Source organism: Saimiri boliviensis, chromosome 18 (genome assembly GCF_048565385.1).
Source record: "Saimiri boliviensis isolate mSaiBol1 chromosome 18, mSaiBol1.pri, whole genome shotgun sequence".
Classification (NCBI taxonomy): Eukaryota; Metazoa; Chordata; class Mammalia; order Primates; family Cebidae; genus Saimiri; species Saimiri boliviensis.
In genome coordinates this window covers 24,238,208-24,263,958 of record NC_133466.1, presented here as the reverse complement: position 1 = coordinate 24,263,958, position 25,751 = coordinate 24,238,208, and the positions used below count along the sequence as shown (strand labels likewise).

Here is a 25,751-nt window from a genome sequence, read left to right as displayed (position 1 = left end):
CTAGAGGGAAATCTACATGAGTTGTTGGGGAAGGTCTCTGACAGGTGATTAAACCAGGAGAAAGAAGTTACAGCTGAAGAGTGAAGAGAGGGAGTATGTCAAATAGTAAAGGAGGCTGGCGAGGTGCGAAGGCTCACGCCTGTAATCCCAGCACTTTGGGAGGCCAAAGGTGGGAGGATGGCTTGAGCCCAGGAGTTAGAGTGCAGCCTGGGTAACAAAGTGAGACCCTGTCTCTACAAAAAAAATAAAAGGAAAGGAACATAGTGGAGTCATGAAGTAGCATTTTTTGGCTGATTAATGAAGGAGTTTTTTTTTTTTTTTTTTTTTTTTTTTTTTTTTTAATGGGAAGAGATTGTTTCTTCCAGTTTCCTCTTTTCATTAAGGTAAGTAAGTGGGAGGAGAGGACTCTAGACGGTGTGATAGAAATGGCAGGAGCTTCCTGCACTTTTTCTGCATTGGAATCACATGAAATTCCAAATATTGTATAAAGGTTTGTGACCTGAGGAAATCCCTGGAAGGAATACTTGGGGCTGAATAAGAGTAGTAGTAGTACAGTGGAGGGCGAGCACGGAGGGCAGAAAACGTGGCTATGGTGAGAGGAATGAAATGACTGTCTTTGTACCCACCCTGAGCAGTGTTCCTAAGGTGAGAGCTGATGAACTGGGGACGGATTGCCTGAAGTTTTAAAGTTTTCTCCCAAGCATTAGGTAGCAAAATCCATAGAGTGTGATTCCACTAACCATTGAGAGTTAGAGTGAAGTGAAACTACCTAAAGGACTGAGAACAAGGGTTTTGAGACTCAGTTCCTGACTCTTGATGGCTTCTTGACCTCTCTGCTGTCTTTATTAGATATGACACTTTCTTATGAGAGGTTGCTTTAACTACCTCACTGAAGATCTGAGACAGGAAAGCAAAGGCAGAACAGCAGACTATAAAAGTCCCCTTCTTACATCTTCCACCGGTGTGGCGTTTGAGTACTTCTGCGGGTTTTTAGAAATATGGGTTAGAAGTTACACTCAAGGCAGTTTAAAAGTAGTATTTTTATACTTTCTAGAAGTTACACTCAAGTCAATTTTTAAACACTATTTTTAGGAAGGGTGCAGTGGTTCATGCCTATAATCCCAGCACTTTGAGAGGCTGAGGCAGGCAGATCGCTTGAATCAGGAGTTCCAGACCAGCCTGGCCAACATGGTGAAACTCTGTCTCTACTAAAAATACACACACACACAAAATTACCTGGGCATGGTGGTGGGTGCCTATAATCCCAGCTACTTGGGAGGCTGAGGCAGGAGTATTGCTTGAACCTGGGAGTCAGAGATTGCATGAGCTGAGATTGCACCACTGCACTCCAACCTATGTGACATAGTGACACTCTAGCTCAAAAAAAAAATTTTTTTTATACTTTGATATTGTTATTGACATAAATTGACATATATACATAAAATATTGTATAATGTCTGTTCTAGATGAAATCCGTAAATTGGTTTTATTTGCTTGTTTCTTTTAGTACCAGGCATTATATAACCTAAAGGTATGCATAAAACTTTTGTCCTTAGATAATAAACACAGTGCCAGCATCTGGGTTTATTGGTTTTCACAGTAAAATGCCAACATAAAATAATCTAGAAAACATCTAAATTATTTTACTGTGAAATTTTGTTAAAATGAATATATTGCTGTAATGACATAACCTTACATTTTACTAAGCACATAGTCCTGTAAGAATGCCCAAAAGTAGTTGTTGATATTCTCTTTTTCTTTTTTGACAGATAAAAAAGCAGGTTCAGAGTAGTGGCGTGAGCTGTTTCAGGTCACATAGTAACTAGCCAATGTCTTAAATGAGCCCCTGGAACATCTACGCTGTGTTCTCTGATCAAAGACCTCAGGGAATTTTTACAGATTTCCTTTCTGTTGCTTCCCTTTTTGTTTATGAGATTATCCTTGCTGTATGCCTTGATTCTCAGTATCATTGTCTTTTCTTGCTGGTGCAGGCTTCTTCTATTCATAGCCTGAGTGGAAGTCTAGCACCAGTTCCTGCCCTGTGTAAAGCAGAGTCGTTTCTTGTCTGAATAAAATGCTGGAACTCAATATTTAATTTAATTTATGTATTTAGCTTTTAAAAATTTTATTATTGTTTCAGTAGTTTTTGGAGCAGAGGTGGTTTTTGGTTATGTGGATAAGTTCTTTACTGGTGATTTCTGAGATTTTAGTGTACCTGTCACCTGAGAGGCATACACTGTACTGAATATGTAGTATTTTATCCTTTATCCCCCTCCCAGCCATACCCCAACTCAGTCCCCAGGATCTGTTACTTCATTCATTATGCCTTTGTGTTATCATAGCTTAGCTTTCATTTATAAGTGAGAGTATATATCATATTTGGTTCTCCATTCCTGAAAACTTAATATTTTAATGCCATATTTGGATATCAAAATTAAGCAAAAGTACATTATGAATAAAATGTTAATATATTAAGTAAAGACAGTATCGGTATCAATGAGTTCTTCTCTTCCCTCAGGCTGTGATTGACTACAAGTGTTATTGTTACTGATCCTGCTTCACTTGTTTTTGATCCTGCTTCACTCCTCTCATCCTGGCCTAGGGAAGGGAGTGGGCTGGATCAGGGATGGGAGGCAGGGTGCCTTGAATATCTTGCAATTTAGTTCTGAATGGGAATTTGACATATTGTGTTGAATTTTAGAAAAATAAAGCTCTATTTCTTGCATGTGTAACTGGTGGGCTCAGATTGGCACTTCCTGCACATGAGTTATGGCTGTAAGCAATTCTTGCATGTAATGAAATAATTTATAAACATTGTTTTATATCTTCATGTGGGATTAAATATTTGGTTACTTGTTGGTAACAGCTGAAGTCAGGGATGACTTATAGAAATCATGTGGCCATCTTCTTAGGAGGTTTCAAATTTATAGGGGTATCTGTATGTATGTGTATATCTCTGTCTTTATGTATTCTGAACTTTATTATAGTGTGCCATCTTTTCTAATGCTAATGTTAGTCACTGGCATATAGTTCTCAAGATCCTTCCAGTAATTTATCAAAAATGACATAAAAATATTTTGGCCAACAATTTCACAAATTCACCCTTGACTTACTTTCTAATGTCTTGGGTAATGTCAGCTTTCATCTCATCTCCAAGCCTCTGCTATTTCTGATAAAAATAAAACAAAAATAGCTAACATTTTATCAGTCTGACTATGCACCAGAAACTTTGGAAATTGCAGTACATGCATTATCTTATTTACTATGAGAGCTCCATAAGAGATGGGTGATTAAAATGTTTATTTACAGATGAAGAAACTGTACCTTAAGATGGTCACAGGACTGGCAAAGGCAGACTCAAACCCTCGTCTGCCTGGTTCCAAAGCTTTTTCATATACTCACTGTGCCAAATCACCAAATCCAATGTTCCTATACCTCAAGATGAGGTCCACTTATCCCCTTACCCCACCTGGCAACAGTGTTTTCCTTTTTCTTAGAGCTAGAATATTGTGTAGCATCTCTAGTTTACAGGGGCTGTATTATCTCTGCTTATTCCTAGGAACATAATGATTGATGAAGTATTAAGACTATGTTTCTTTATGAAAAATACCTGCAAAAATAATGTCAACAGACAGTGCTAGTGATGGAATTGAATAGAACATCTAAACATGAAGGGAAAAAAATCATGATTCTTAGACACAAAATGGAAAACTTATAAAACAAATGACAGACCATGTTGATATTTGTGATTTGGATCAGTATTCTTTTATTTGCAAATGACAGAAGACCTTCTCAAGCCAGATATTGGGAGCTGGGCTGGTGACTTTGTGAGGGCAGATTGGGATCTATATTTGGAGTGGAAGGAAGCACTAATGATGTGGGGATGTGAGGATATGTCTAAAGGTTAGGGTTGCAGGGCAACAGTGAGACTACAGAAAGAAAACAAGACAGCTGTGCTATAATGGGTCAGCCCATTCAGGCTGCTATAACAGAATACCATAAACCAGGGGGTTTATAAAAGACAAATATTTATTTCTCATGGTTCTAGAGCCTGGAAAGTTCAAGATCAAGGTGCCAGCTGTATTTGGTGAGGGCTGTCTCCTCACCCTTCTCTCACATGGCAGAGAAGGAGCAATGGGTCTCTCTAGGGCCTGTTTTATAAGGGCACTAAACCTAATCATGAGGCCGTCACTTCCATGATCTAATCACTTCTCAAATGCTTGAGTCACCAAAACATCAAGGCATGATTAGAAGACTGGAATTTTTACCCCAACACCCAATCCCTAGGAAGGGAAGAGGGACTGAACTTGAGTTCAATCACCAGTGGGCAGTGATTTAATCAATCATGCCTATATAATGAAACCTTCTTAACAGATCCTAAACAGCACCAAGTCACCTCTTCAATGCTTTGCTGCTTATAGATTTATTCTGCCAGATACCTTAAATTATCTTTTGCAAGTTCAAAGTCCCACAATCTCTAGGGCAGGGACAAAATGCTGCCAGTTTCTTTGCTAAAACATAACAAGAGTCACATTTGCTCTATTTTCGAAGTTCCTCATCTCCATCTGAGATAACCTTAGCTTGGACTTCATTGTCCCTATTATTATCAGCTTTTTTGTCAAAGCCATTGAACAAGTCACTAGAGAGTTCCAAACTTTTCCACATTTTCCTGTTTTATTCTGATCCCTCCAGACTGTTCTAATCTCTGCCTGTTATCCAGTTCTGAAGTTGCTTTCACATGTTTGGGCATTTTTTAGCAGCACCCTACTTTACTGGTATTAATTTACTGGATAAGTCAGTTTTCATGCTGGTGATAAAGACATACCAGAGACTGGGCAATTTACAAAAGAAAGAGGTTTAATGGACTTACAGTTTCACATGGCTGGGGAGGCCTCACAATCATGGCAGAAGGCAAGGAAGGAACAAGTCATGTCTTACATGGATGGTAGCAGGCAGAGAGAGAGCTTGTGCAGGGAAAATCCCGTTTTTAAAACCATCAGATCTCATGACACTCATACACTATTATGAGAACAGCACAGAAAAGATCTGCCCCTATAATTTAATCACCTCCTACTGGGTTCCTCCTATGACATGTGAGAATTTTAGGAGTTACAATTCAAGATGAGATTTGGGTGGGGAGGGACACAGCAAAACCATATTATATACTAAACTCACAAGTTGTAAGGATTAAATAAGAAAATACATTTACATTTTTGAGATAGTGCTTGGCAGATAGCACATGCTTAATAAATGGTAGCTATTATTATTAGCAGTGCATGAGAAATAGCTGGAGTCAATAGAGAGTGAGCTCTATCAGAGTAAATACATCTGAGTATTTACTGCTAGTGAAAGAGTAAGAGGCCCCACTGGAGACAAAAATAAGGATCTGAAGAATTGACACCTTGATAATAAGTTTTCATATTGTTCCAAGGGCAATAAAACAATGGATCAAATACAGAAGTTATATGATCATATGTCTATTGTGGAAAGTTTTCTTGCCATTTTTCATGTCTTACTGCTTCTTCTACAAGCTATATTTCCAAGCTCCCTTGCAGTTAGGGGTTATATACCTGACTTTTGACCAAGGGTGTGTGTTAGTCAGGACTCAAGAGAAACAGGACCAAGTGTGGATGGATGGATAGATTGACAGAAACAGATTTATTATAAGAAATTGCTTCATGTGATTATAGAGGCTGGAAAGTCCAAAATCTGCAGTGTGAACTGGCAGGCAGAGAGACTCAGGAGAGCCTATGATGCCAATGAAATCTGAAGGTAGTTTGCTGAAGAATTCTCTCTTGCTTGAAGAGGCTTATCTTTTTATTATATTCAGGCCTTCTACTGGTTGGATGAGGCTCATCTACATTATGGAGGGCAATCTGCTTTACACGCAGTTCACTGATTTAAATATTAATACCATTCAAAAACATCATTTTAGTTAGCACATAAAAGTAACCATCACAGGGGGTGTTGGGCAGAAGTGATGTGTGCACCTTATAGGCTGGGGGTCTAATCACATTGTGTACTATCTTCAATGCTTTCTTTCTTTGATACTTGGCAGGTGGGAGGTACAGGATCTAGAATCTGACGTAAACTTTAGGGGGATGAAGGAGCCACTAGGTAGAAGGAAGTGAGTCCTTAAAAGATTAGGTGGAACAGAGCTTAATCCATCTTTGTCTCCGTTGAATTGGGACATGTGTGAGAAATAGGCAGATGCTGTGTTAAGCTTTGGGACTTAGGGGGTTGTTTATTACAACAGTTAGTATATCCTGACTGATGAATCATTCTGGCAGCAGGGAGGACAATGTGTTGAAACAGGTTAAGGCTAGAGTCAGGAAGGTCATTTAGGAATTTTTGGTACAAGTCCAGGCAAGAGATAATGCTCATCTGGACTAGGTTGATACAGCATGTAGACAGTAGATATTTAAATTTGTCATACTGTGAGTAGTAATAAACATTTAGTGCTTTAGCAATCTCAATGCAAACTCCAAATTTCTATTTTTTTCCAAGAAAAAGAATAAATTGATGTATTGTCCAGATTTATTTCACAATAAAGGAAAGTTATGAAATATGATGCTATTTCTGGTTTCTTATTAACAGTTAAGTTAATGTTCAACTTAACAAAAAGAATCAGGCAAAATTGAAGTGATAATGCTTAATTAGGAGATGCATTGCACTGCAGTTACAGTGAAGAAAAGAGGAAGTTAGAGAAGCAGCAGCAGCAAATTCACGATGATATACCAGTGGGCCACTGCTACATGGCTCTAAAAAAAAAAAAAGCAACAACAACAAAACAAACTGTATTTCAGAACAACCCATCAGATGGAGAATTGTGGGGGAAATTTATCTGCGAGCAGCTTACTCATGTCTCCTGTCTCCTGTTTGCTAAAGGTCATTCCAGAGAAAATTTACAACATTGTTACACTGCTTTAAAGGTGGAAGGAGGACCCAGAGATTCCGGATGGCTAGATAAACTAGTATGACTTGCTGTGGCTGCAGTCACTACAGAGCAAGCAGCCAATGGCCCGCAAGATAGGTGAGGCTGAAGAACCAGAGGGGACACTCAAGATGGGTTGATAAGCTCATTAGTGGTTTGGAGCTCATTAGTGGTAGCTCTGATAAGGTTGTTAGCACACTTAATCTATGAAGTACTTTAATTAAGTAAAGGGCTATTCTAAAGCTCACGTTGCCAAAGTAGTGTGATAGTATTACTGCTATTTATGTGGAAATTAAACAAAATGACAACAGCAATGTTTTACGTTAGGTATCAGGAATGTGGGGTGACATTCCTTATGAGGTCTTAGCTTTAAGTTTATTCTTTTCCTAAATGCACTGAGGTGTAGCCCCTAAAGGTTGTGAACTCCAAATATCTGAGACAGGTCTCGGTTAATTTAGAAAGTTTATTTTGCCAAGGTTGAGGATGTGCACTTGTGACACAGCCTGACAACATGTGCCTAAGGTGGTCAGAGCACACTTGGTTTTCTACATTTTAGGGAGACAGGAGACATCAGTCAACATGTGAAAGAGGAACATTGGTTCCATCTGGAAGAGTGGAACAATTGGAAGCAAAGGTGGGACAACTTGAAGCAGGGAGTGGGCTTCCAGGTCATAGGTAGATAACAGACACATGGTTGCATCCTTTTGAGTTTCTGATTAGCCCATTCAAAGGAGGCAATAAGGTATGCATTCATCTCAGTGCATAGCAGGGTGACTGAGTGGAATGGGAGGCAGGTTTGCCCTAAGTTAGTTCCCAGCTTGACTTTTCCCTTTAGCTTCACAATTTTGGGACCTCAAGATTTATTTTCCTTTCACAAACTTTTCCATTATTTAAAGCAGCCATTGTCCTATTCTGCCTCTTTTTTTTTCCCTGCCAAAGTCTGCATTATCACGCTAAATTCTGACAACAGCCCTATGAAGTAGGTGCTACCAGGGGCTCAATTTTACAGATTTGTAAAATAAATTAAAAACAATAAAAAAGTGAAAAGATGTAACAACTTTCCCATAAGGTCACATTATATATAACATTTTCCCCAATTCTTCAGTTTGGTACAAGTCCCAAAGGTCAGGAACAAAATACTGGTTCTTAAGTAGCCCTATATTTTAGAAAAGGTTCCAAACTATTACGTGGAACTAGAAAGATGGTGACACAAAGTCAGGTTTAAACAATCACTTACTTGAGTTTCGAAACAGGTTGAAGCTGAAGAAGCTGAGAGTCAGGAATTCTTTGGAGAGTGTTGTTGACATGCTGTTCTTCTTTTCCTTTTATGGAAGAGGAGAAGGATGTTGAGGAACGTGAGGGTCTCTTGGAGGCTGAGGGATAGAGGGTCTCATATTTGGCTCAGGCCTGAGGAAGCTAAAGGTGAGAGGCTGTGGCTGGAGGTGCCTCTGCCCAGCAGCACCATACAAAGCACTAAAAAGGGAGCCAGGGCGTATACACGATGGGGAGAACAACAGTAGCATTTCCTGTGAAAGCTGTGTGAATGCAGAAGAGGGCTGATCTGCATCCTCCCCTGAAGTACAGCTGATGGTGAAGGGACTTGAGGAAGGAAATTGGCAGCCAGATGCCCAGGGGCCAGCAGGGAGGAGCAGTAAGTGGCCTGTGGGAGGAGGTGCACTCCAGTGTGAGGATCTCCGAGGGCTGTCTCCAAAAACCCTTTAGAGGAGAATCTGCCTTGGAGACCAGAGAGCAATGATATGAGATCACAATGGTGTCAGTGTGGCAGCGTGCACTAAGGAAGCCGTGCACTTCCCTGCGCCTGACTTAGCAGGAGAGGGGGTGAACAAGGAAGAGAAAGGAAGCCAGCTTCATCCATTTGCCCACTGCAGGCTTCTAAGCCTGAAGCTGGGAGAGAGAAGTTTTAACTTGAAATGAAGTTGTTACACAGTGGACTGTTCGGAACTGGACTTTTTTTTATCATCTGAAATCTTGAGACTGAAGGACTTTTTAGCTGAACATAACAGAAAAATCAGTAACACATGCTTGATATTTCATTCAGGGTAGAAATTAATTAAATCTACAGAAATAAGTTTGCTTTTCCTTTTTGTATATTATCATCATATCCACCTTGTAAAAACAAATAGGTGCACTGCTAATCATTCTATTATATTACCACAAAGCTGTTCTTATCTGGCTCTGTTAAAAAATGCTACATGAGAAGATGAAGACATCAATCAATGATTGCTCATTAAGCCGGAATTAGTTAATACAGCTGGGAATCAGGATTAAGACATTCTAAAGGCAGATATTATAAAAAGAATAGACTGGAACATAAGTCACTGGGAAGTTTAGGGTAAACAGTGTATTGCTGGGCAATCTGGGCAACCAAGCTGAAGGGAGGGGGCCCTAGTGGTGATGCGGGGTGGAAGAAAGGAAAGGACAGCCCTGAGCCCTGCGACCTCTAGTGGTCATTCTGGTACCATTATACAATGCACAAATCCAAAGTTGGGACTGGTTGGTAATATGGAAGTTGACTCAATTTTCACCAGTTTAAAATTTTAGAACTGTGCAGGCAGAGAGCTCTTAATATATATTAATGGTTTGATTGTTCAGGTGGAGAATGGGTGAAGATGTATACACCTGGACCAGTTTCTCAATAGCTGACTTCTTTGCTAAGTGTAAATTTGGTCATACCTTTGAAGTGTCAGAGGGCAGACAGGAAAGAATTAAATAACTCATTGATTTCTAACTGACCTTTGGCATTATTCATAAAGAGCATATAGAAGGCTTTGAATAAATGCTTGTTGAATAAACAAGGAGTTACTCCTTATGGAGTTTGCTTTTTTATTGTCATGAATTGGGAGAAAGATTTAAATTATAGAAACGTAGTATATTAACCATCCACAAATTTTAAATTCACCTGCAAGTAGAATACATTTATTTATAATAGACTTGGATGACTCCTATTTTTGTTATTGTAGTCATTACATTTTATACAGGACTATAAGTGAGCCACACACTTTCTGAATTCCTTTGAGTAAATGATTATTCCTTGTTGATTGTCCAGGAAAAAACTTTTGTTTTCATTATATTTTTTTGAGACAGAGTCTCACTCTGTCACCCAGGCTGGAATGCAGTGGCTTGATCTTGGCTTACTGCAACCTCTGCCTCCCAGGTTCAAAGAATTCTTCTGCCTCAGGGTCCTGAGTAGCTGGACTACGGGCAGGCACCATCATGCCTGGCTAATTTGTGTGGTTTTAGTAGAGATGGGGTTTTGCCATGTTGGCCGGGCTGGTCTGGTACTCCTAGCCTCAGGTGATCCGCCTGGCTCGGCCTCCCAAAGTTCTGAGATTACAGGTGTGAGCCACCGCTTCACTGACCCAGTACCTTTTATTGGTTATTTTCAAAGCTTAATAATGTAGTGATTATACGATTTTTTTGAGATGTTTATTATTTTTATTTATGTTTACCCATAAGGATGGAATTTGAGATGTTTAAAAGACAATTAGTATTGCAAAACTTATTTTAATTTGCGGCTTAATTAATATAGTCAGTAATTTAATCAGTTCCAATAAACTTAACATAATGAGAATACTGAAAACTACTAAATTAGTAGGTGTAATGATTCTTTTCTTTCCTCAAGAGGGCAGCAAAACCGCATTGCTCAGTTCTCAAAGATCAGGATAAAAAAATCTTAAAAAGATCATACACAGACATTCCCATGACCTGATCATTCTTATTAGTCCAACTAATTAAACATAACATGTGTTGATATTTGTACTGGCATTTTACAAAAGTTTAGTTTTTCTTTTATGAGATTAAAAAAAATCTACTTCTTTTTAGGTTAGAGAACAGAATTATACCTGCAGAGGGTCTCAAAATGCATTGTTTAAACAAAGACAATTGATTAAGTAGGCTACTGAAGATAACAAATAAAAGATTTTTCTTTTTTGTCCATTCTCATACTTTTATGAAGAAATGCCTGAGACTGGGTAATTTATAAAGGAAAGAGGTTTAATTGACTCACAGTTCCCCATTGCTGGGGAGGCCTCAGGAAACTTAGAATCATGGCAGAAGGCAAAGGAGAAGCAGGGACCTTCTTCACAGGGCCTCAGGATGGAGAGATACAAGCAGGGGAAATACCAGATGGTGAGAAAACTGTCAGATCTCGTGATACTCACTCACTATTATGAGAACAACATGGGGGAAGCTGCCACTATTATCCAGTTACCTCCACCTGATCCTGCCCTTGACATGTAGGGATTAAGGGGATTACAGTTCAAGCTGAGATTTTGGGTGGGGACACGGACAAACCATATCACCAAGTTACATGATTTATAACTGGAAAGTAATTGTACTTGAATTTATTGGGGCCATTTTGGAAATTGCCTTTCTATAATCTATCTTACCTAGAAAGACCTTTTAAACACACACACACACACACACACACACACACATACACACACACACGTACATGCATAAATGTATATGCATGCATATATATGCATATGTATGTTTATATACATCTGTATATCCCAGAGTTGAAGAAAACTTGAAGATTGGCTCCAGAAAAACAGGGAAATGAGAAGGAACTGAATATACCACTGCCTACATGTATAGAAGGGAATTCAGGAATTTCCTAGACAGATTATAGATGAGATTTGTCTTTAGCACTTATCACATTACCTTCATTATACTCTCTGTTTCTGGCTGGCTAGGTGCTGTTCTTTTATTCAGAAGGTGGTCAAATGATCCTGACAGTTGTTGCCTAATAGTGGCCCAAAACGTTTCTTTTCTTTGGTATATTTACATTTAATAGAGGACATGAGAAGACTGGAAGATTTTCAAGGCATAAAGGAATGGACTGTACAGTGGGAGCATGTGGTCTATAGCAGGTTTATCTTCTATATATAGTGGGCTTCCAATAAATAGTTGTTAAATGAATAAAGACCTCAAATGATAAGTGAAAGATGTAGCTGCTCTTCCAACTACTCAGTATGCAGAATAAAAATCCTCTTCCTTTTTGTGAGGTTAACTGACTTTGATGGAGGAAAATTTATATTATTGTTACTGGAAAGAGTACAGGTATATTCAGCTGGAAGCATTTGATGATTCTTCATCCACTATACTAAATAGGTTGACTAGGGATCAAAACAGGTTCAATGCCATGGTGGCTATCATAAACAAATTAAAAAATTTAAACTCAAGGGTTGTTCTCATCTTTCAAATATTTAAAGATCTTGTAAGAATTAACATTAATATTTATCAAGCACTTATTCTTTGCAAATCCCTGTGCTAGTTTTGTTCTGAAATTTACTCCACAGTATAAAAAGACTATACTCCTGTCTTCAATGCATTTATAGTCTCCCTGGAGTCCTAAGACTAGCATCCATGAAAACATTAGTAAAGAAGGTACAGTATTGATCATTAATGTAAATGAATGAGTGCCTTGCCCCAGGATTAAAAGGGTTCTGAAAAGGCAAAGTCAATAAGAGGTAGAGACGCTGGGGGAAGGCCACCCTAAGAAAAAGGACCTTGAGGTGACTCTTAAAGTACAGGTAGAGTTTGGATACAGAGACAAAGGTGGGCGTCCTAGGAATAACAGCTGTACAAAGATACAAGAAGTGCTGAGCATGGTACATTTTAGAAAACAGATTAGAAAATAACTGCAAATTGGATAACAGTGGGGGCTTAAGTTGGAAATGTGATTAGGTTTTTAGAATTGAATCTAAAAAAGGGTGAATTGTATAACATTCTTGAGTAGGAGAACAATGAAAGGATAGCCATGTTTCCAGATAATTAATCTCCTTACTTCCACTGCTGTTGAAACCAATAGTCTGTGGTATAATAGTAAGGGAAGAAACGTTTGGGGTGATTAGAGGGTGGTGGAACCAGTTTACTTAACTGTGACTATTGTACTTACTGAGTTGAATTATGTTTTCAAACCTATATAACATATTTTAATAATTCAGGCTTGGAAATAATAAATCTATATATCAGTTTTTATTCTAGGATAGTATTAGTGATAGATTCCAACCTGAACTTCATGCGAGTGTCATAGTCACTAGAAATCCTCTTAAAATAAAAGCTGAAATCCAATGATGGTACATTTTTTTTTTTAGTAGGAAGCTGTTTCTAACATCAACACCGCTAAGTTAATGGTTTGTTGGAAGAAAATATGCCCTTTAATAGAAAGCCAACACATCCAGTCAGGAACATTTTACTTGTTCCATGTGAAAATCCACTGTAGAAACAATTTTTTTATCTTGAAATAAACATATATTGCAGAAACAGACACAGGATATTTTTATGCATCAAAGTGATGTATTTCGGCTGGTTGCTATTGAGTACTTTCATGATGTGGATATCATCACTAATAATTCATCAATTCTAAACTAGATTTCATGTAAAGTTGCAAATTTACTATTTTAATGACACATTTAAACAGTTTTCTGAAAGAAGAACTACAAATAAAAGTAAAATAAGGGCTTCTGGTTCAAGATGGCTGGCTAGAAGCAGCTACTGGGTTCTTCTTCCATGGGGATGAATCAAAATAGTAAATATTCACACTTCGAATACATCATGTAAAAGAGAGAGCACACTGGAATTCCAGCTGCTGTTGCTGTGCCAGGAGGGAGTGGGGAGCAATTGTAGAGGCCAAGTACTTTTGTACACCCCAAAGATGAATATCACTGCTGCTGCTGCTGCTGCTGCAAAGTAGAGGAGCAAGCACACTGAGCACCCTTGCTTTCACTGCTTCCAGTAAAGGAAACCTGCCTTCCCCAGGCTCACAGTACAGCCACCTGCTTCTGCCTGAGCATTTTGGCTGTGGCCTGGCACCCTTCTGAGAACCCAGCTCCCAGAAGCCTGCAGTCTGCCCTGGGGATCCTGCTACTATTGTGGCAACTGCCACCACCACTGCTAGGCCAAGGAGGGATTGGAAAAACAGGACATCTTTGCATACCTCAATGGTGGATACCACCACTGCTTCTTTGGGTGGAAGGTGCAAGTAGGTCATGGGCCCCACAGCTGTTAGCTTTCACTGCTCTCACTGAGCAGGGCTACCCTTGTCTGAGCATTTTGCTATTGCCTAGCACCCTTTTGAAATTGTAGCCCTCAAAGGCCTGCATTCTGCCCTCTGTTTCCTGCTTTCATCTCATTAGCAGCAGTTGTAGGGAGAGAATAGGGAAACCAGCATCTGCATGTGCCGCAATGACCAATTCAACCACTGTTTCTGCCAGAGGGAGGTATTAGTGTGCCTTGCACCTTATAGCTGCCTGCCTCCACTGCTCATGCTGATGGAATATTCTGCAGCTCCCTGAGCGTTCTGCCTGCCTTTGCCAAAGCATTCTGTTAGCAGCCTGGGGGCCAGCCTATCCCTTCCTATGATAGCCAGCACCTGAACTCTGGGAATTTAAGGACATATTTGCTGGTCTGGTCCTGGGGTAGTCCCTCCAGGATTCCTGCACAATGTCCAGGGAGCCATTTAGGAACCTGAGGATTAGGGGATTGCCTAGCCCTGTGATGGCACCTGATCATTCCCTCTGGGATCTGAGGTAGAGCTGATCCAATCAGCTGACACCACCACAGCTGACACTCACCTGCACGTACTAAAAGGCAGGACTATTACCACCACAGCTGACACTCACCTGCACGTACTAAAAGGCAGGACTATTACCCCTTTCTCCATGAAGCAGCAGTGTTACTACACTGGCGAACAGGAGAGCCACAAAGCTGTCTGTATTGAGATGAGGGAAGAGATCCCACCCTGAAGCCACTCCAGTGAAGAATTCTCTGGCTTTCAGTGACCTTGTGGCCTGGGGATAGATGACAGTGTCTGTCTGAACTGAGAGTAATCAGCCCTGGGACAAAGGTATGATAGGGAAAGAGATTGTGTTCCTGTCTGCCCAGGATGTGGAGCTGGTGGAGCCCCCTCTCCTATTTCAGAAATCTTGACATATTTCACCAGGAGCCCCCTCAGTCACTCCAGTTAGAACTGGTGCCTGTGCTCATCATTGAAGTATTCATGGATGAGCTTGGTAGTTCAGCACCTCCCAATAACCCAAGAGCAAGCACATACCCATCTCCATCTGCCACAGCCAGCCTTTCCCCATAAGCACCACCTACTGGCCTCAAGATTGAACTGCAAAGCCCAATATAAAACACGCCAACAAGAAGTATGCAAGGCTAAAGAGTCAAAGCCAAAGGACCCTACTCAACTTATGCTATAGTCACAACCTTCATGGGGAAAATAATCCCATCTAAATGAAAGTAAATCAAAAACAAGAAGTGACAGCTTCTTCAGATGAGAAGAAACCAGTATAAGAACTCTGGCAATGTGGAAATTCACTCAGGGTGGTGGCAAAAATATTAAGGAAAAAATATTAGAGAAAGTTATAGAATATAGTCTCAAACCCTTTTGGAATGCCTAAGGGTTTATTCTACAGTTCTTGGCTGAAGGCAGCCAGAGTCTCTTTGCAGGAGCTAGAGAGATTAGGGCACAATATAAAAGAAGGAGGATAATTTACCTAGCTAGCTTGTTTATTCATATAATCTTAAAACTAACCTTTGAGCCAGTTGGCCCTCTTGTGGAGAGGTCAACTGGGATACTACCCACTAATGGTGTATTTAGGCATTGGAAAAATTGCTTCAGGCATTGGAACCTGTCCTTTGATCTTTTAACCTCTAGCGGTATTGACACAAGCCTTTGTCAATTAAACTTTACTAAGTAACTGCAAGTCTCACTGGCTGGAGAAGGCCAGCAGCTGCTCTCTGTTTACAGCACTCTTCAGGGAGTCTGTAAGCTGCTCAGTCACTCAGCCAAAATGGACAAAGCATAGTATCTGTGCGTCAGTGTATTTTATTCATCCATCGTTGAGTCAAGGTCTGCAGGACAGGCCCCCACAGATGGTGACCCCAACAGTGTCACCCAATGTGGGGTGACCCTGACAGTGGTGTCCCTGTGTGAGGAAACTCAGCAGGTGAAGAAGACCCCGACAGTGGTGTCAAATGTGAGGTGACCCTGACATGGCACCATGAGAAAGCAGTGTTGAGACATCCCCAAAGGATTGTGCTAGCTCGCTAGCAATGGATTCTAACCAGTGCTAAGGGGAACAAAAAGATAATAAGTACTAGGCATACTTTAGGAATATTTCCTAACACCTTTTTTGCAAATATCACTAGAGAATATTAGTTTCCTCATATACTTTATTCCTGGCATCCAGGAAAGCTGAAAACAATAAGGCTCTATTGAGAGATTGGACTGTCCAAATTGTTAGATCCCAGCTACTCAGGAGGCTGAGGTAGGAGAATTGCCTGAGCCCAGGAGGCGGAGGTTGCGGTGAGCCGAGATGGCGCCATTGCACTCCAGCCTGGGTAACGAGCGAAACTCTGCCTCAAAAAAAAAAAAAAAAAAAAGATTTTGGACATGGCAACAGCCATACCACTACCTAGGTGGTATTTCTTCAGGGTTTCATATACAGCAGTCACTGTTAGAAGGACTTTACATTTACGTACTTATTTGTTCAGTAAAATAGCTATATGATAGACAGAGATTATCATAATCACTGTCATTTTATAAATAATAGGTAATGTAGGAAAAAATGATTAAGTAACTGCTAATGGTCACTCAGTTGCTAAGTGGTAGAGCCATGAACTTGAGTCCAGGTATTCTAGCTTGAGAACCCACAGTCTTAACCACATTTACCTTACATTACTCTGTATTTCTTTTCCATAGCTCACAAGCACAGTCTGATAAGGGGATGACTGTCTTCTGGTGTGCCCTTAGACAAATTATGCATTTCTCCATGGTAGAAACATTTAGGATTGTTTTGAAATAAAAATGAATAATTTAAATGACAAATGTCAAGAATTTTTTCAAAATATATTCAATATAGTTGGATAAATTAGATACGTAGATGAGATAATTAGTGCCCAAACTGAAAATATCTATACTAGCAGTGTATACTGATATATTAAATCTCTGAAGGTATAACATGGAGAATAATTAGGAAAGAAGGGATTGGAGAGAGATTTGGAATATATACAGAGAAAGATTGTATCTTCTGAGGATGTTGAAGAGTGTGTAGGTTTTGAAGAAGTAGTGGGTGCTGGTTGCGGTGATATAAGGGATAGAGAGAAGAGCACAAAGACAGGAATGCATGTGCTATTTGAAAGCAATAAAAAGTGATGAATGCCATGTCTAAGCAAAGTGTTAAGTTCTGAATTGCGGTTTGCCATGCTTTCTTTTCCCCTTGCTGTGAGCTTGGCAGTTTTTTAGATGGGGCTGCTTTATCAGCTTGAATTGCAGGGTGAAGAAGCATGAGCAGAGTCCTCTGACAACTCATACTGTATAGTAGAAATAGAACTTTCTTATTATTAGCCAGGAAGATTTTTGTGGCACTTATTAATATAGCATTTTCTGCCTTAAAAACTGGCTGGCAGGCAATTTCAGTATCCCAGGCATAGAGGGCTAAGGATTTAGGCAATGAAGAATGGGAGTGAAATCTAAAAGTCATTGGGAAGGAAGACTTGACAGAACTTGGTGACTGACAGGTTATAAGGTACAAAGATTTAGAAGAAACTATGAGATAACCTTAATGATTTTGGTTTGAGAAAATAAATCATCAAAAATGAGAAAGCAAAGGTGGAAACAAGTGTGGAAGGTATATTTTTAACAGGTAGGAGAGAGACTCTTAAATCCTTTTTTATGAAATTAAAGATAGTATAAAGTGGTATATAAAAGAAAAAGAATCATCAGAAAGAGTCCAGTTGGAAAAATGTAGTAGTTCAGAGAAATTTCATAGTACTTAGAATGTGAAAGAAATTCAATGGAATGTTTTTGTTTCATTATGTTTTGTTTTAAAGTTAGGCTATACATTTGCATACTTAAAAAAATACATAGGAATCCAGCAGTACAGGAAAGATGTTGAGAACATGGGTGGTAAAATATGAGTTTTAAGGTCCACAGAAATTAGGAAGGGATGTGACTGGGAAAATACATGGAGGGGTAATCTTTGGAAAAAGGAGAGGAAAGATATGTTAAAATTTTAGAAAGAAGGGGCCAGGCGTGGTGGCTCACGCCTGTAATCCCAGCACTTTGGGAGGCCGAGCTGGGCAGATTATGAGGTTTGGAGTTTGAGACCAGCCTGATTAATGTGCTGAAACCCTGTCTCTATTAAGAATACAAAAATTAGTCAGGTGTGGTGGTGGCTTCTGTAATCCCAGCTATTCAGGGGACTGAGGCAGGGGTTGCAGTGAGCCGAGTTTGTGAGACTGTGTCCTTGCACTCCAGCCTGGGTGACAGGGTGAGACTCCATCTCAAAAAAAAAAAAAAAATTAGAAGGAAGGATAAATACAGAAATGAATATGCACAGAGATGAAAACAGGGACTTAAAAGTTCGGGATCTTGATGATCCCAGTGCCTCAGTTTTCCACTAAAGTAAGTGAAGATATCTGCTAAGTGAGACCGAAGGAGAGGGGAAGGTGAGAGCTGAGAAAAAGAAGTTTTGAAAACCTGGTTGTGATTACAGGATTGCCAAACACAGAGGGCCCATTTGAAGTTAGACTGCATGAATTCATAATGTGCCAAGTCTGAATAATTCTCTGTCTTCTCTCAGTAGTGTTCAGTGTCCTGGGAACAGGCAGAGAAAGCTCACAGTGAGGTTGATCCAGGTTTGTGATTCTTACGGATTAGGGTATCAAGGTCATACTTACAGTTCTCTTTAATCTGTTCTCATTGTTTTTTCATAAAAATACAATGTCTTTTCACAGATACATTTTATATTCCTGCGGTTCTGATCATCTTCACACTAACTTGAAATTCATCTCTTGCTCACTGGATTTTTTACACTTTGCTCTTTATAAACTATGATATTAGGTTTTGGATAATTTTTCTACCTTCTCATTTTTTTCACTTTCACAGAGTTTTTCAAATAACTTCTATTGGTGGAAAAATTATCTATAGTTTTAAATAAAATTTTGTCACCTCATTTAATTCATCTGTCAGATACTTAATCATTATTTAGTGCCTAATATATACCAGGTGCTATGTTAAGGGCCAAGGATACAAAGATAAATAAAACAAGGTACCTGTCTTTGATGTGTTTATAGAGTTCAAAACTCTATTGGGCAAGTTCCCAAACTTTGTATAACTTGTGTTGGAGTGGCTTCTGTTCTCATTTGGTTCTCATTTGAGCTCGTTCCCCTCGCTCCACCTACTTTTCATTAAATTTGGTTTTGGTAAATTTGTAAATTTGAAAAGTAAATTTTTATTACTTTTCATTACATTTGGTTTATTAATACATAGGATGAACTATTTTCCCATTCTCTGTTTTGGTACCCACTGCTGGAACTGGTATTTATTGTTACAACCACCTTATTCCACTAGGTACCACAGTCGCCACCACTGGGTTTTGCCATGTTTGTGCAGAAACGCTGTCATGTCTATAGACTGTCCCGATTCTTATTGCTGTACTAGAATGCTTAAATGTTAATAACGATTGCTGACTTATTTGGACACAAAGGCAAAGTTCTGTTTTCCTATTTCAAGTTATGCTTATTGAGAGGACAAGCAATGCAATAGAAAAAACAGCTACTGCTTATATAGTGCTTATGTACTCTGATTTTAAATAAAATTAGTGGAAACCCACATTTTTTGCTTTATGAAGGTCTAAGCGCTTCTGCACATTCCCAGGAACATATAAATGTGGGCACTTCTGATTTCAATTTACTGCCTCTGCTGGATTTTTTGTTTCTATCCTGTCTAATCTTGTTTCCACATAGGCATTGTTTAAATATGGTACCCTGTTCCTTATCAATATCTACAAATAAATTATCCCTACACTATTCTGAAAATCTGTTGGTGGGAAATAGGGAGAAATGTTTATAATTTAAAAATGTAAACATATTAAAATTGAACATTTAAAATTTTATATTGTTTCTTGGTGGTAAAAACACTTAACATGAGATCTATCCTCTTAACAATTTTTTTTTTTTTTGAGATGGAGTCTCACTTTGTCACCCAGACTGGAGTGCAGTGGCACTATATCGGCTCACTGCAACCTCCGTCTCCTGGGTTCAAGCAATTGTCCTGCCTCAGCCTCCCGAGTAGCTGGGATTACAGGCATGCACCACCACCCCTGGCTATTATTTTTATATTTTTAGTAGAGACAGGGTTTCACCATGTTGGCCAGGCTGGTCTCAAACTCCTGACCTCAGGTGATCCGCCCGCCTTGGCCTCCCAGTGTCCTGGCTGCTTAATAAATTTTTAAGTGTTACATTATTTTGACAATAGGTACAATGTTGTACGGCAGATCTTTAGAGCTTATTTGTCTTGCTTGACTGAGGCTTTATGCCCGCTGATTAGTAACTCCTCAATTTTCCTCCTCCCACCCCTAGTAATCACCATTTCATTCTCTGACGATATGGAGTTGACTATTTTAGATACCAAATATAAGAAGAATCATACAGTATTTGTCTCGCCCCTTGTTGTTCTTCTTATAGTGAGTTCTTATGAGATGTGTTTATTTTAAAGTGTTTAGCACTTCCCCCTTCACTCTCTCTCTCATCACCATGTGAAGATGTGCTTGCTTCCCCTTTACCTTCTGCCATGATTGTTAAGTTTCCTGAGGCCTCCCCAGGTAGGACTCTGGTACAGCTTGCAGAACTGTGAGTCAATTAAACCTCTTTTCTTTATAAATTACCCAGTTTCAGGTAATTCTTTGTAGCAGTGTGAGAACAGACTAATATAGAAGATTTAATTAAAGTCCATAGTAAGTTGACTTTAGTAATGAAGATTATTCTAGAGAATATAAGTCAAGTGGGCCTGATTCAATCTGTAGAAAGGCCTTCAAAGAATAATTTAGGTTTTCCTAGGGGGAAGAAATTTTGCTCTATGGATAGCAGCTTTAGTTTATGCCAAGAGTCCCAGCCTGCCCTTACTCAAAACCTGTCCTACAGATTTTAGACTTGCTTAACAAGTTCCCACAGCTGCACAAGCCAATCACTTGCAATAATTATTTTAATATATATCTCCTGGAGGTTATTTTTCTCTTCATCAATACTAATTGATACAACAAGGAATAGCTTAGAATAAAATATTTGTGTGTGTTACCAAAAAGGAGTAGATTTCAGACCAGGATGGTGAAGTAAGAAGTCTTGTGCCCCAATTCCCCTTACAGAAAGTTTAACTACAAACTATTCATGGACTAGAACATTCTCTCAAAAACCTGAACATACGGAAACAAGTCTGAGATACCAGCATGATATGTAGAAATGAACAGTATCTGAATTAGAAGGGTAAGAGGACTAGTCTCCTGCTGACCATGCTCTCTGTTCCCCAAGTCAGCATAGCATCAGATAGAGAGGATTTTCCTGGGCTCAGATACTACAAGGGGGAAGGAAGACTAGAGTAAGTAATTCAGCTTTTTTTTTTTTTTTTTTTTTTTTTTTTTTTTTTTTGCATTCCAAGGTACTTCTAGGAAGCCAACTCTGATCTTACTCCATGGGAACACTAAGATAAATAGCATGGCTTGCTTGTCCATGGATTAAGTAGAAACAAAGAAAAGTAACCAGTGCACAGATCTTGGTACCTCAGTGTTCCTTCCTGCCAGCTGAAAAACTCAGTCAGAGATACCAGCTAAACTTATAGCACACTGGCAAAGCTGAGCTGTTTGACTTTAGAAGGATGGTGGAATCTAGCTTGAGCCACTAGACTTACTCTTCTTAGCCAGCTTAAGAACCCAACCCAACTCCCCTGCCCAATTAGGGAGACTCCCACTTCCATGGATCTCAGCAAAGCAAAGGTCTACATTGCCTTTATCCAGGAAGGCAGACAGCAGTTCCACATAGCCAAACAACCTGCCCTATAACCCAGGATAGGCAGGGAGATTCTCACCTCTGCAGATATCAGAAATGTGAAGTAGCTCTACACCAGCCTAAACCCAGAAAGGCAAGCAGTGGCTCTGAGCAGTTAAAAAACTGACCCAACAATCTTGCCCAGGTAGAAAGATTTTCACCTGTTTTTTGGAGAAATGTAGCAGCTAGTCCTGCTTGATCTGAAGGGTCAAACAGCCACTTTTCTAAGCCAAAACCTCACCCAACAGCTCCACCCAGACAGTGGGACAATCTTCAATCACACATTTCTAAGAAGCATGGCCTCAGGTCCCACCTGCCCAGAGCGGTGTCTCCATGTAACTTTAGAGTCCAACCTGCAGCCATGCCCAACTGCAGATTCCAAATAGTGGAAATTCCCAAGCAGGGATTATATCTTGTGTCCAGCCTGACCAGAGCCATCACAATACTGGCCAGTAGCTCCACCCGATATCAGAGCAAGGGCAGTGGCCCAGCCATCTACAGATCTCATAACAAGCTCTGTTTCACTGAGGTCATCATCAGCTGGCACTTCCAGAATCACAGGCTAGACTAAATAGTAAAACATTATCCCTTTGAAAGAACTTTTAAGGACCAGGAGAAGGGGCTATCTCTTCAAATGCACATGCAACAATATAAGGACACAAATATTACAAAGAATCAGGAAATTATGACACTTCAAAAAGAAACTAATAAAGCTCCAATGATGAAACATAAAGAAATGGAGATCTATAAAATGACTAACAAATGATTTAGAATAATACTCTTAAAGAAACTTAGTGAATTACAAAATATACGATAGAAAATTTACTAAAATTTGGAAAATAACACACAAAAAGTTAGAAGATTGATAAGAAAATAGAAACAGTAAAAAAAGAACCAGATAGAAATACTAGAGACGAAGACTACAATGATTAAACTGAAAAATTCAATAGAAAGTTTTAACAGCAGAATTAATCTAGTGGAAGAAAGAATCAATAAGTTGAAAGATAGAATAAGGAAATTTTTGAGTAAGAGGAGTTAAGAAAATAAAAGAATGAAAAAGAATGACAAAAACCTATGGGAATTATGGAATTCCATCAAGAAACTAAACTTTTCAAACACAGGAATTCCAGAAGGAGAACAAAGAAAGAAAGGGTCAGAAAGCATATGTAATAAAATAATGGCTAAAATTTCCCTAATCTGGGAAAGATACCAACACCCAGGTCCAGAAAGCATGGAAGTCTCTGTCAAAATTAATTCAAAGAGGAGTATATTTAGACATATAATAATCAAACTATCAAAAATTAAAGACAAATAACAAATTCTAAAAGCAGCAAGAGATGAGAAACATATCACACACAAAAGAAGGCTGACACAACTATCATCAGATTTCTTAGCAAACTCTAAACCTGCAGAGAGTACGATGATATATTCAAAGTGCTGAAGAAAAAAGTAGTCGACAAAGAATACTTTATCCAGCAGAGCTGTTCTTTAGAAATGAAGAAAAGACAAAGATTTTCTCAAAGAAAAGCTGGGAGAATTCATTGCTAGACCTGACTTATAAGAAATGTTAAAAGGAGTTTTGAAGCTGGAAAAAGGGTGTTACTGAGTAACATAAAAACATTTGAAGATATGAAACTTATTCATAAAAGTAAGTATACAGTCAAATTCAGAATAGTATAATATTGTAACAGTGTGTAAATCACTTGTATCTTAAATATGAAAACTAAAATTCAAAACTCTTGGAATTATAATAATTTGTTAAGGAATATGAAATGTAAAACAATGTAAATAATATCAAAAATTCAAAATGGGAAAGAAGTTGGGTTAAAATGTAGTATTTTTTGGTTGTTATTGTTTCTTGTGATCAAAGTTAAGCTGTTATCTACTTAAAATTACCTGTTATATCTATAACAAGTTTTTTTATAAGCTTCATAATTACAACATAACAAAAATCTGGAATATGTATACAAAAATTAAAAGCAAGAAATCAACATAATACTAGAGAAAATAATTTAACCACAGAGAAAGATATTAAGAGAGGAAGAAAGGATCTATAAAACAGAAAAAAAAACCAAATGAAAATAAATGTATTAAATCCTCCAATTAAAAGACATGGAAAGGCTAAATGGATAGAATAATCAGGCCCAAGTGTATACTGCCTGTAAGAGACTTAGTTCACTGGTAAGAACACACATATACTGAAAGTAAAGGGATGAAAAATATTTCACACACATAGAAATCAAGAGAGCAGGAGTAGCTTTACTTATACTAAGTAAAATAGACTTTAAAAACCATTAAAAGAAATGAAGGTCATTATATAATGATAAAGCAGTCAATCCATTAAGAGAATATAATGATCATAAATACACATTCACTCAACACTGAAGAACCTAAATATACAAAGCAAATATTAATAAGCTTAAAGGAATAAGTTAGCTGCAATGTAATATAGTAGCAGACTTCAGTACTTCACTTAGAACAATGGACACGTTATCCAGACAGAAAACCAACAAAAAAACATTAAATTTAATTTGTATTCTATACTAAGTGGACATCACAGACATTTGCAGAACACTCCATTCAACAGCTACAGCATAAACATTTTTCTCAAATGCACATGGAACATTCTCCAGGATATATCATCTATTAGACCACAAAATAAGTTTTAACAAATTTAAAATGTTTTAAGTCATGTCAAGTACTTTTTCTGATCTTAATGGTTTAAAGCTAGAAACTGCTATTGAACAGGAGGAAATTTAGAAACTTTACAAATACCTTGTAATTAAACAACATGCTTCTTAACCAATAGGTCAATGAAGATATCAAAAATAAAATTTAAAAAATTTGTAAGACAAATGAAAATGGAAACACAGCATACCAAAACCTATGGAATACAGTAAATGCAGCTCTAATAATGAAGTTTATAGCAGCAAACACCCACTACAAAGCTCTCACACAGCAAAAGAAATAATCAACAGAGTAAACAACTTACAAAATGGGAGAAAATATTTGCAAACTGTGCATTTGACAAAGTACTAATATCCAGAATCTACAAGAAACTCAAAGAACCTAATAAGAAAAAAATCACACAACTAACTTCATTAAAAAGTAGGCAAAGGAGACAGACATTTTTCAAAAGAAGATATACAAGAGGCCAAAAAGCATATGACAAAAGACTCAACATCACTGATCATCAGAGAAATGCAAATTAAAACCACAATGAGATACCGTCTTACATCAGTTAGAATGGCTATTATTTAAAAGTAAAAAAAAAACAAAAAACAGATATTGGCAAGGATTTGGAAAAAAGAAAAAGTTTATACACTCTGGGAATGTACCAGCTCTGTGGAAAACAGGATATAGATTGTTCAAAAAGTTAAAAATAGAACTACCATTTGATTCAGCAATCCCACTACTGGATATCTATCCAAAGGAAAATAAATCATTATATAAAAATCATGGTTCCATTCATATGTTTTTGCAGCACTATTTATAATAGCAAAATCCTGCAATCAATCTAAGTGTGCATCAGCAGATGATTGGATAAAGAAACTGGCATATATATAATATGGAATACTACTCAGCCATAAAAAACAATGAAAATGTATCTTTTACAGTAACATGGATGAAACCGGAAGCCATTATTTACATGCAACATTATTTATGTGCATGTTCTCACTTATAAGTGGGAGCTAAACAAGGGTAGACACAGACATACATTGGAAACTACAAAAGATAGAATGTGCTGGGAAATGAGAAATTACCTATTGTGTACAATTTACATTTTCAGGTAATAGTACTCGAAAATCCCAGACTTCACCTCTACATAATATATCCATGTAACAGAAATGCAATTGTTCTCCTGAATCTAAAGATAAAAAGAAGAAAAAAGAAAAAAAAGTTTATATTAAAAAAGAAAGATCTTAAATAAACAAGCTAAAATTACACTTCAAGAAATAGA

At 38.3% G+C, this 25,751-nt stretch overlaps 1 protein-coding gene across 13 annotated transcripts in view; it reads left to right on the top strand.

Annotated features, from left to right (window-relative positions):
• CHODL (chondrolectin) overlaps positions 1-25,751 on the top strand; it is a 371,149-nt gene that overhangs the window by 62,796 nt on the left and 282,602 nt on the right. The window lies entirely within an intron of this gene.